Below are 11840 nucleotides of genomic sequence, written 5' to 3'. Positions count from 1 at the left end.
GGAGAGGGAAGGGGGAGGGGCAACATAAGGGTAGGGGACTAAGAGGTACAAACTATTATGTATATATTCTCCTCGTGTGGTCTCGCGGAGTCGGGTCCCCATCCGGGAGCAGCACCATATGGTGGAGGAAGGTGTCCCCAGACCGTTGGGTGCAGGCTCAGCAGAGGAGAAGTGTCATAAGGAGAGTTTCACCTTCTTGAAGATTAAAGCCTAGCAGTTCTGAGCTATTCCCAGTCCAAATGTCTGCAAAATTGAGAGAGACATCAAAACTCCTTCCACAAACTTCAGGGGACCCTGACTGCATTCTGGTAATGAAGGTGGAAGAGGGAGGGCAGGCATGTAATATGGTCTCCAGCCACCACTGAAACAGCTACTACAGCTCAGAGACCTACCGCCAGCAGTTCAGGCAGTTTGACTACCAGGAGTCACCTGGGCCACGGGAGGCTCTGAGCTGGCTCCGTGAGCTGTGCTGTCAGTGGCTGAGGCCAGAGATGCACAGCAAGGAGCAGATGCTGGAGCTGCTTGTGCTGGAGCAGTTCCTGTCCATGTTGCCTGAGGAGCTGCAGGCCTGGTTTCAAGAGAATTGACCATAGAGTGAAGAGGAAGCCATGGTGATGCTGGAGGAGCTGGAGAAAGAGCACGACAGGGTGGCTGAACAGGTCTTTCTTGGACGAAATGAAGACATGGTTGCAAAGAAGCTACCAACTTGTGAAATCACTCAGGAGACACCACGTAGCCAGCTTAAGCCCACAAAAAAGCAACTGCAGTGGGCATCGAAGGAGCTTCACACCTTAAGACAAAATGATAGAGACACCAGAACTATAAATGTGAAATCAGCTTCAAGGCGAAAGACTTCTTCAGGCAAAGAACTGCATTACAAAGTTTCTAACACTCTTCAAATGAATGCTTCCCAGAGTTTCACCTTTAGAGGAACCTGTGAACAAGATAGAAAGTTTGAAAGAAGACAGGGAAACCGTCCTCAAAAAAAAAAAAAAAAAAAACACAAGTGTGATGAATGTGGGAAATTCTTTAGGCAGAGCTCAGCCGTTAACCTACATCAGAGGATCTACAGTGGAGAGAAAACTTATACATGTGACGTGTGTGCAAAGGCTTTCAGCCGAAGTGCAATCCTGATTCAACATTGAAGAATCCACACTGGGGAGAAACCCTTCAAATGTCATGAATGTGGGAAAGCCTTTAGTCAGAGCTCGAATCTTTTCAGACATAGCAAGAAACATGCTGGAGAAAAAGTCCCATGAGTGTTGTGAGGGAGTCAAAGCATTTACTGAGAACTTTTTCAACAGGGGAGCAGACACAAGGCACCAATACTCCTTTAGTATATATCGGTAGTTTCAGTGGGCACCAATTTCCTTTCAAAGGTTGTAAAAGCCACAGGAGAGAATGTAGAATATTTTCTGTCAGCATTGTTTGCTTTTCTCCTTTTCAGTACAGTATCAGTTCAGATGATTGAGATTCTAAAGCTTAAATTGGAATTTCATTCCTAGTGCAACTCTTGAAAAGATACTCTCAGACATGTTCTACTGTTTCCATTATTAACACATACAATGAACTAGTATGTTCCTTTTTAGACAAGTACATTTTCCCTGTTGAGAAGGAGTGTGTGAGTTAGTATATAAGTTGGTATTCTCCATTTCATTACTTGCACATTGGACTTATTAGACCAAAGATTAAATCAGTTTTTAAAAAAAATTTCCTGGGAATTCTCTGGCAGTCCAGTGGTTAGGACTCCACGCTTTCACTGCTGCATGCCTGGCTTCAATTCCTGATCAGGGAACTAATATTCTCCAAGTCACGTGGCATGGCCAAAAATAATAATAATAAAATAAAATAAATTTCCTGTTTTATTTTCTGTTACCAGATTCAAAATATGAGAATAGGATTGAGGAGACTCAAAAGAATATGTATCTCAAGACCTAAGCTGAAATATCCAGGGTCATTGTTAGGAAGCAGGTGAGTAAAGGGACTTTACTCATCTCTTACAAAAACCTGAGAACCTACATACTGTTTTGTTTCAATTTTTAAAATTGAGGTATAGTTGATGTATAATATCATCTATACATACTGTTGATGATACTAAGTAATTTCCTGTGTAAGAAAAAAAATTATCTCCTTTACAATTTATATTGGAAATATCCCAGTGAAAGCATTAAGATTTGCTTTACATGTCTTCAGGAAGTGGCCTAAATATGATGAGTGTTCTAATAATTAACAGTTATCTGTCGGTGCTTATATAAAGTTGATGATCACCTTAACATAAAGAAATAAGGAAGATGAAGAAAAGACTGTCCAAACAAGACTGATGTTACCTGGTAAGTGCAGCATATAATGGAGAAGCGTATTTACCTGGAAATGGGAACCCTTAACAGCTGGTGACTATCCTTCAGAGTTCTTCATGGCCTCTGTTCTGGCATAAATCAGCTGTGAACATGTTTCAGGCATCACAGGACAACCTTTTCAGGGTCTTATGCATTCTTAGTAAATGAGTTTCTAGACAATTTATCATGATGTTAAGACCTTGGATTTTGATACTCTTGTACAAATGAGAAAATCACTAAAGTTCAATTTAAAGAGTCCATTGAGTTTAACCCACATTTAATCCAATCAGATTCTCTTGTTTAAAAAGTAAATGACTGGTATTTTTTTTAAGTATTCTGACAATATATAATATAATGTCCCCCTTTCCAGGGATCCTTAATAAAACTCTGTATGTATTACAAGAATACATGGATTGTCGTGTCTCCCATGGTGCCACCGTTACCCAATATGGAGGCAACCATGAGAAATGAAAGTCCTTAGAAGGAGAAGGGAAGATAGGCTTCATGGTGAACTTCTTTGTTCCTCATGAAGTGTAAACATTTCATTATCAGAAAATCCAGTCATATCTAGTTCTTGGAGTAACTCCTGAGACAAATGCGGGATTACATGCTCTGCTTAGTTAGAATATTGGTAAATATTAGACTAGTAAGGGGAGAGGAGAATACAAATTTTAATTTTAGAATTTTCTGATAGTGATTATACTTTGTAGCTCTAGTAAATATGAATAAGTATTGAGTTTTGTACATTTTCATGTATTAAAAATGTAGGAGTCTTTTTATTTGGGCCTCATTCTTTTCATAATTAAAGAGAGGAACAAGCCATCTATTAAAGCAGTAAATGCCTCAAAAGATACATGTATTGTGAATTACTGCTTAATCATGGAAAGAGTTTTTGGGTACTATGTGAATAAAATGACAGAATCTAAAAAAAAAAAAAACTCATGTATAAAATAAGCTATAAGTATATATTATACAGCACAGGGAACATAGCCAATATTTTATAATAACTATAAATGGAGATAACCTTCAAAAATTGTGAATCACCATATTGTACACCTGTAACTTATATAATATTGTATATCAATTATACTTCAATTAAAAAAAAGAAATTTAAAAAACTATATAAATTCATTCATCTCAATGAAAATGCCAATGAAATTTAATTACAATGGTCAGTACTCGTGTTATTCTTAAGAAAGAATAACTGTAATTACCACGCATTAATATATATGCAACTGCCTTGAAAAAGTGAAGTTATACGGTGGATAAAAATAATAATATTTAAATTTGTTTCCTGAACTTCCTTTCAATTATTAGGTAAAAAAGCCAAAATTGCAGGTCATTTCTGGATAGCTGTGTGCATTTAACTCTCATAGTTTATCTCTACTTTTGAAGTCTATACTTAGAGCTTATGCTTTAGTCCTTGTAGCCTTAAGATCAGTCCTCTGACATTCTAGGGTACATACACTAGGGTGAACTTCAATATTCTTCATGGTTTTCTTTGGATATCCTAGGGGGAGTAAAAAGATGTTTGGCTTTGGAGTCATTAAAATCTAGCTTTAAATCTCAGCTCTTTTAATTACTAACTCTGTACTCTAGGGCAAGGTAATTAACTATCTGAAGTTTAACATAGTATGCAAAAGGCAGGGACTGATAACTATTGTGTACCCAGTTATATGTCCTTAAAAATATCTACATGAGTTACTTATATTTTTGGCCTTTTGACAATTTTTTTTGATTCAAATGACTGGGTCTCTAGAGGAGTAATTCATAAGGTTGTCTAAAATTGTGTTCTTTTGAAAGAGGTAGAGAAACTTTTAACAGGAATACAACATTTATATTTGGATGCTTTTTTTCAGGCAAATCTAGATATGGTCAATAATATTAATTAGAAGTTTAAATATTTTTGATTATGTAAAATGTTAACAATATATCTGTTTCATGTCTAACCATTAACCATTCTCCTTTTCTCATCAGTTGTTCCATTTAGAATACTTCTGGTTGCAGATATCAGAAACTACTTTCAAATCAGTTTTTTAAAATAATGCAAACTTAATATATAAAACAAATTTTAACATTTAATTACTACTTGGGTAAGTCAACAATGTAATCAGGTGTGAGTTTTAGCTATGTTTCCTAGCTCAACGCTTTTTAATTTTTTTTTAAATTGAAATATTGTTGAATTAAAATGTTATATTAGTTTCAGGTGTACAACATAGTGATTCAACATTTTTATAGATTATACTCCATTTAAAGTTATTATAAAATATTGGGTATACTCCCTGTGCTGAATATTACATCCTTGTAACTTATTTATTAGTATAGTACTTAGTACCTCTTAATCCCCTTCCCCTGTCTTGCCCCTCCCTCCATCGCTTTACAACAGGTAACCATTAGTTTGCTCTGTATCTATAAGTCTATTTCTGTTTTGCTTTCATTAATTTGTTTTATTTTTTAGGTTCCACATATAAGTGAAAACATAGAGTTTGATTTTCTGTCTGACTTATTTATAGCCTCCAAGTCCATCCATGTTGTTGTGAATGGCAAAATTTCATACTTTTATGGCTAATATTCCATTATGTGTGTGTGTATGTATGCATATATGTATGCATATATATATGTATAAAACATCTTTTTTTTATCCATTCATCTGTTGATGGGCACGTAATTGCTTCCTTATCTTGGCTACTGTAAATAATGCTGCTATGAACATTGGGGTGCATACATTTTTTTTCCAATTAGTGCTTTTTTTCCTTTGGATATATATCCAGGAGTAGAAATGTTGTATCATCAAGCCTGTGATATTCTTCTCCTGTTTCTGTGTCCCCCTCTGGGTTGTGGGTCCCAATCAGATTGCTTCTTCTTCCTTCCTACCAGGTGCTATGTGGATCTTTTTTTATAATCTTGGTTGTAGAAGAGCTGTTATGCAAGTCCCCAGGTAGATTTCAAAAAGAGTCACTCTGTATATTTACTTGTATATTTAGTTGTAGTTTTGATGTGTTTGTGAGTGGATGTGAGTCCAGTGTCCTCCTACTTAGCCATCTTGATCTCTGTTCAACATCTAGTTTTGGATCCTTTCTTGGAAAACTCCCATCTTACTTCTGATAGATATCTTTCTGGTGTTTCCTAAGGCTACATGTTCACATATTCAAATCTAGCAGTAAAGAGATATTAAAGTTTCATGAATGTAATTGGATTTGTAATCATGGGATGGAGCATTTCAATTGGATTATGGCAATCAGTCACATTTTCGAACATGGACGGGAGGATTAATCTCAATAAAGCAGCATGTCTGGAAAATGTGAACTGTTATTAAGAGAAAGGCAGACAATGAATATCAATCTCCGTCTGCTTTTTTAATCACCCAATTAAAAATAATACTTCTTATTATTTTTATCCCACCCACTTATTATCCCACTTTGAAAGGTTTTCCAACTTTGAAAGGTTCTACATTATTTCACTCAGTTGCTTTGGTTTACAGTTGCAAGTAGAAAAAAATCTCATTGACAAAGCCATATTTTCTTTGCTCTATGACCCCAGTGGCCAGTTCTTTACTGTGATTTTTTTTTTAATCCTAAGAAGTTGCTAAAATATTCAGTAGGTAGCCAGCAAACCCCAATGGTGTGAAATTGTCCTGCAAGATTGCTAATATTGTAGTCTGGGAATGCACATGATCTGTGTTACAAGATAGGTTAATTCATAGTTTATGAGTGGAAAAGATTTACTGATTCTTCTGCTCAGGAAGATCATCACTGCTTTTGCCAAGGAGGATAAAAGCAGTGTGTCAGGTTATCATTTCAATTTAAACAAGTTCCATTCAAATACTCCCTCAGTGCAAGCAGGAAGATAAATTAATTACTGTAAAACCCTACATAAACTCATATGATGGACTCTTAGCAAAATCTTCTGGACTAAGCCAAGATAAAAAGATTCATAAGAAAGTTGACTGCCTCAAGTATAGGATTACAATTAACACAGGAAGAATAGTAGAGGGAGGAGGATTATGTGGCAAATGGCATAGTAGATTGAGCAACCATGAGCTTATGCCAGAGAAGGAAAAGCCTGGCAAGCAGTATTTGACAGATGTTCTGAAAACCAAATGAACAAGTGTTAAGTTGACTTATGTTTTCCCTAGTAGTGAGGATCTTTGTAATTGAGATTAACAATGATCAAATATGGCTCTTCCTTGTGGACACACAGCTTGACTACATTTCCCAAACCCCTTTGATGTTAGGTGTAATCATGTCCTCCAGATCTAGCCAATGAAAGATAAAAGTTGCCTGACTCTCTCTCCCTTTTCCCCAAATAAACTTCCCATAAAAAGTTCTTCATGCTACTTCCTCTTTCTTCTGAATGGACAGAGAAAATGATGGTGAGGTAGAAAGTCACATGTTGAAGATGATAATACAGTCTTTATCCTGAGTCTCTGAATATGTGAAGCAGAACGCCTTATTTACCTGGATACTACCCAAGATTCTTATGTAAGCAAGAAATACGTTTTTATTGCATAGAATAAGTTTGAATCTAATTGGCATTGTTACCTAGCCTACACTAATTAATACATAAATCAGTATTAATATTTGGTTGTCATATGGTAGGCAATTATTAAAATGATATCAGAGACTAGAAGGAATTCTCATGACATACATTGATTTAAAACACTTTGTAACACTATGATTTCAGTAACTCAGAAGGCAAAGATTCTACCATTTCTGTAGTTCAAGGGTAAATGATGGAATAGAACCCACTGATATAGAATTTTAGTATGGGTTTACTGAGTTGCTGCATTTAGCAGGGTTTTAACAAAAATAACTTAGCTAGATAAGAATTGGCTTTTTCAGAGCAGAGCTATAAAGGATTGAGTCAAGGAATTAACAGCTTTGCAGAAGCATAAAATTTAACTGCCCTTGGATCCCAAAACATAGAATAGAAAGTTTTCTATCCAGTCATATTGTTTCATATGGCCTCAAAGTTGAATGACTCCTATTAAAGTGAGACAGACAATGAGGAAAAAGAGGCAAACATAAAAATAATTCTAAGAACTCTTTCCTGGAAATAAATTCAGTGGAAATTACCGGCATATGGTACTAAATGTAAGCAAAAAAGATCAGAAGCTTACTGAGTTGTTTTTGAGACAAACAATGAGCCTGATATTAAAAAAATCTGTGATGGTAAAAACCTGGGTAGTAAATAGAGTAAAACCAGTACAAGTTATTTCCTAATGGACCACTTAGAACGTGACCATACAAATTATGGACAAGAAAGTACTACCCAGAATATGGAGCCAGTGACCACAGAAGACCATGAACAAGCAAGATCCATATAGAGAGAAGATCCAAGGTATAAAAAAAAAATCTGGGTCACACAATGTTTTCTCAGCAGAATTGCATCACCTCTATGGATGAGTGACTATTATGTGTTTATTGTGATTACTTTTATAAATAAGAAATTTTATTATGTATCATCTTTTCTTGCTCTGCCATTATATATCAGAAGTGGGTAAATTGCAGGGAGAGATAATTTGCATTTTCATTTTATAAGTAAGCCTACTATAAAAGCCACATCATGGCAATATGGAAAGAACATGTTAATACCAGAAAACTCTGTTTTTTTTTAGATGAATGCAGTAATTGGATGGAACTAGTGAAGAGACTGAGTGTATTTTATCTGAATGCATGAAAAGAAGGGTACAAATGGATATCTGATGAATAGGAGTTTGCATTGTGGCAGACTGCTAACTTCATCTAAATCAGATTTCTCTTCGTCCTTGGTGCACAACTAAAATATACACATTTCAGATTCATTTGTAGTTAGGTGGAACTGAGTTCTAAATAATAGAGTATGTTTCAGTTAGCTTTTGGTATATAACAAAGCACTCCCAAATTTAGTGGCTTAAAACAACCATTTGTTTAGCTCATGATTCTATAAATTAATAATTTGGATGAGACTCAACTGTGAAGTTTTCTTGATTTTGCTGGGTTCACTCATTTATCTGTGGATCTCCTTCTGGAAGTTGTTTAGCTGTTATCTGGGGTAATGGGAAATTCTGAGCCATCTGTCTCTCATCATCCAACAGATTATCTGGGACTTCAGATAGCAGTGGAAGCAGGATCTTCCAAGAGCAGCAAGAGAAGGTAAACTCAAAGCTCACTCATTTTTTCAGGTTTCTACTTGTGTCCCTTGTTCAAAAAAATAAAACAAAATATAATCCAATAGCCAAGTCCAAATTTAAGATTCACAGAAATATAATTGACCTCATAATGGAAGAAGCTGATAATTCTCATTGCAAAGGGGATATGCAGACAGCAATGGGATGAATATGTGGTCACAGAAAATGAATAGCAATAATACATGCCACTTTCAGACCTACTCATTAAAACTTCTTATGTCCTTCCCATGGTCATTCTCCCTTCAATTAGCTGGATAGAGACAATTGCCTTGGGATATTAAATCTGGTCACAAATTCCTTGCCACTCTTTTCATCAGGATGAGAGTCTCTGCTGGTCATGTGAGTTTCTTGGGTAAGTAAAATACGATTGCTATGGTGAGTCCCATTTCAAGGCCTAACCTCTAGGAGTCCTGATAACTTCAACATTTACCCTCTTGGAACCCTGAGCTTCTATGTAAAGAATTTCATCTGCCTTATTGGAGAGACAATGTAGAGAAAGAGAAATTTCTGGCCAGTTTTCACCTAGTGCAGCAATCCCATCTGAGCTGTCAGACATTTGAATGTAGCCATCATGGATTTCTGGCTGGCCTTGAACTACTCTAGCTATTCCATCTGAGCTACTGGGCATGGGAATGAAGACAAAATTGAGGTTGCAGATGACGACAGTCACATGAGTGAGTTCAGATGTGACCAGCAGAAGAATCTACCAGGTGAATCCAGGGGTTATTGGTAAATTGTGAGAGTGTTTTTGTCTCTTTTTTTCAGCCCCTAAGTTTTGAGATAGTGTTTTATGTAGAAATAGATAACCAGAGCAAATATGGTGACCTTGGAAGATAATTGAAGATGGAAGAACTTCTACATATTTGTGTGTCTAAATAAATTGATGATAAACTCTAGCCACACCCCAATGCTTATAGACCTAGAGACCCCCTAAGTGAGTTATGAAAGCAAAACTAAAATGTTATCCTATTGAGCCACTTCATATGTAGTTCTATTTTATTCTCCTGCAACTTAGTCTACTTTAAATAAGTCCCTACTGTTGATGGTCAGTCTATATTCCCAGATTCTGCTCAGCCATTGTCCATCCCATTCCAATATGCAGTTCACTTTCTGGTGATTTATGGCACCTCAAAATCTTCTTCTTCTCCAATAATATAGGTTATGAGGGTTTGAACACCTTATGTGTTATTGGTATTATAAAGAAAAGTCTTACCTGTGACCAAAGTGGAACACATGGAATCATTGTGAAATTGCCTACTTAAATGGTACAGTGATAGAACACTTCACACTGTCACATCAAAATGGAACAGAGAAAAACTCAATTTGACTTGACACAAGAAAGACTGAAAACATTTACAGAGGCAAAGTCAAATAGAAATTCTGAAGCCTTAATTTCCATGGGAATAAAGCACTTTGGTATCACTTGGGCAATCTTCTTTACAAGAGCGATTATTCAAGCTGCACATGACTATGCAGTATTCCAAGTAAACACCAGAAAATGGTCAAATCTACAAGTGTTAGTTTATTCATGTAAAGACTAATATATCATTGTATAAAATATATGCAAAAAAATTAAAGCCCCATGAGAAAGAGGCTGAAGATGATGTTACATCCCAGGCAAAATCTTGTCTTTGGAGAAAAGCCCTATTTCTCATAGAACAATGGAGAAATGAGGCAGTAGCAAGCAAAATGAAAGATCAAAGTACAAGGTAGGAAATCAATGTAAACTCTTAGTACTGTAGGGTAAACCAGCATGGAAGTAGACAAGGACATACTCAAGAATTAATCACTGTCAAATCCCCAATGTAAATCTCCACAAGAGCTGGGAAGATTTGTGTCATTTCCCTGCTAAAACAGGGAAAGTTTAGAGAAAATTGGGAGAAATCAGTCACCCTATGGATTAATGAACAAATAAATGGATAAAAGGAGTTCCTATGGGGCATAATGGAATACACCTACATTCATAAGACTAGCTATACTATTATAAATTCAACCCTACCCAATAGAATTTTCTTTAAGGAAGGAAATGTTATATAACCTAAAGTTTCAAATAGAGTAAACACTAGGCAAATGTGACTATTGAACACTTGAAGTGTGGCCAGTGCAACTTAGGAATTGATTTTTTAATTTAATTAATTTAAATGTAAATTTAAATAGCCATGTGTAGGTGTTTGGGTTGGGCTCCTACTACTTCTGGGACAGTTTATGATCACAGAGCTATTTAAATAAGATACCATCTTGTCAAGATGCAACCTACTTTTATTTAAAGGAAAATCTCTTTCCATTAGCATCTGTTCATTAATTTACCGAAATTGTATTGAGCTTATTTTTCTTACCTGAGAGGGTGCTTGCTAGCAGTCTTGAGAGACCCAAAGCATTCTCTGAAACCAAATGAAAAACGAAATAACAGTATTATTTTGCTTCCTGTTCAGAGAACACAGTCAGATTTAAAAACATATTTTTTGCCTATGTATATTCCATAAGGACTTTTCACAATTTGGCCCCAGACATTCATCTCAGAGTGGTTTCCAATTATTCCGCCAAATACTCCTTATATTATAGGTGAATCAGACTACTATACTGGCAAATCATCCCCTCAGCTGTACCCAATCTATGATCTCTTCTTCCTTCATTTTCTCTCCTCCTTCTCCTCTTTTCTCTTTTTTTTTAAAAAAGTTAATTTATCCTAAATTCCTCCTACTTATTCAAATGACTCTTTTCTCTACACTGTGAAATCCTTGAACACTACCTTAATGTCTTTTTTTGATCACTTGTTCTAAAAAAAAGAGGAGGGCTTCCCTGGTGGTGCAGTGGTTGAGAGTCCGCCTGCCAATGCAGGGGACACAGGTTCGTGCCCTGGTCTGGGAAGATCCCACATGCTGCAGAGCAGCTAGGCCCGTGAGCCATGGCTACTGGGCCTGTGCGTCTGGAGCCTGTGCTCCACAAAGGGAGAGGCCACAACAGTGAGAGGCCCGCGTACCGCAAAAAAAAAAAAACAAAAAAAAAAAACAAAAAAAAACGAGGAAAGAAATTGGAACAAATATGTACTGGGTAATACTCAGAACTTTATCTTTAGTTTTTTATAGGAATATCCATACTGTTTTATATAGTTATTAACTTTAATTATTTAAAAAATGTATAAGAACAATGTTTTTTTTTTTTTTCTATTCTCTAGATGAGGGAACTGAGCCTTAGACAAAATTAGTAAATTGACCAAGGATACATAGCTATTAAGTATTTGTATTTCCATTCAAACATATTTTTCTGATAAGAACATCTTCATTTTGCTACCTAGTTAGCAACACCAGTACTGGCTCTTATAACCATTGCCCTTT

At 36.0% G+C, this 11840-nt stretch overlaps 1 pseudogene; it reads left to right on the top strand.

Annotated features, from left to right (window-relative positions):
- Positions 1-239: 239 nt before the first annotated feature.
- Positions 240-1259, top strand: LOC101275743 (zinc finger protein 396-like; annotated as a pseudogene).
- Positions 1260-11840: the final 10581 nt, after the last annotated feature.

This window comes from Orcinus orca, chromosome 4 (assembly GCF_937001465.1).
Source record: "Orcinus orca chromosome 4, mOrcOrc1.1, whole genome shotgun sequence".
Classification (NCBI taxonomy): Eukaryota; Metazoa; Chordata; class Mammalia; order Artiodactyla; family Delphinidae; genus Orcinus; species Orcinus orca.
Note: the sequence above shows the minus strand (reverse complement) of the source record. Positions and strands in the feature narration are given on the sequence as shown.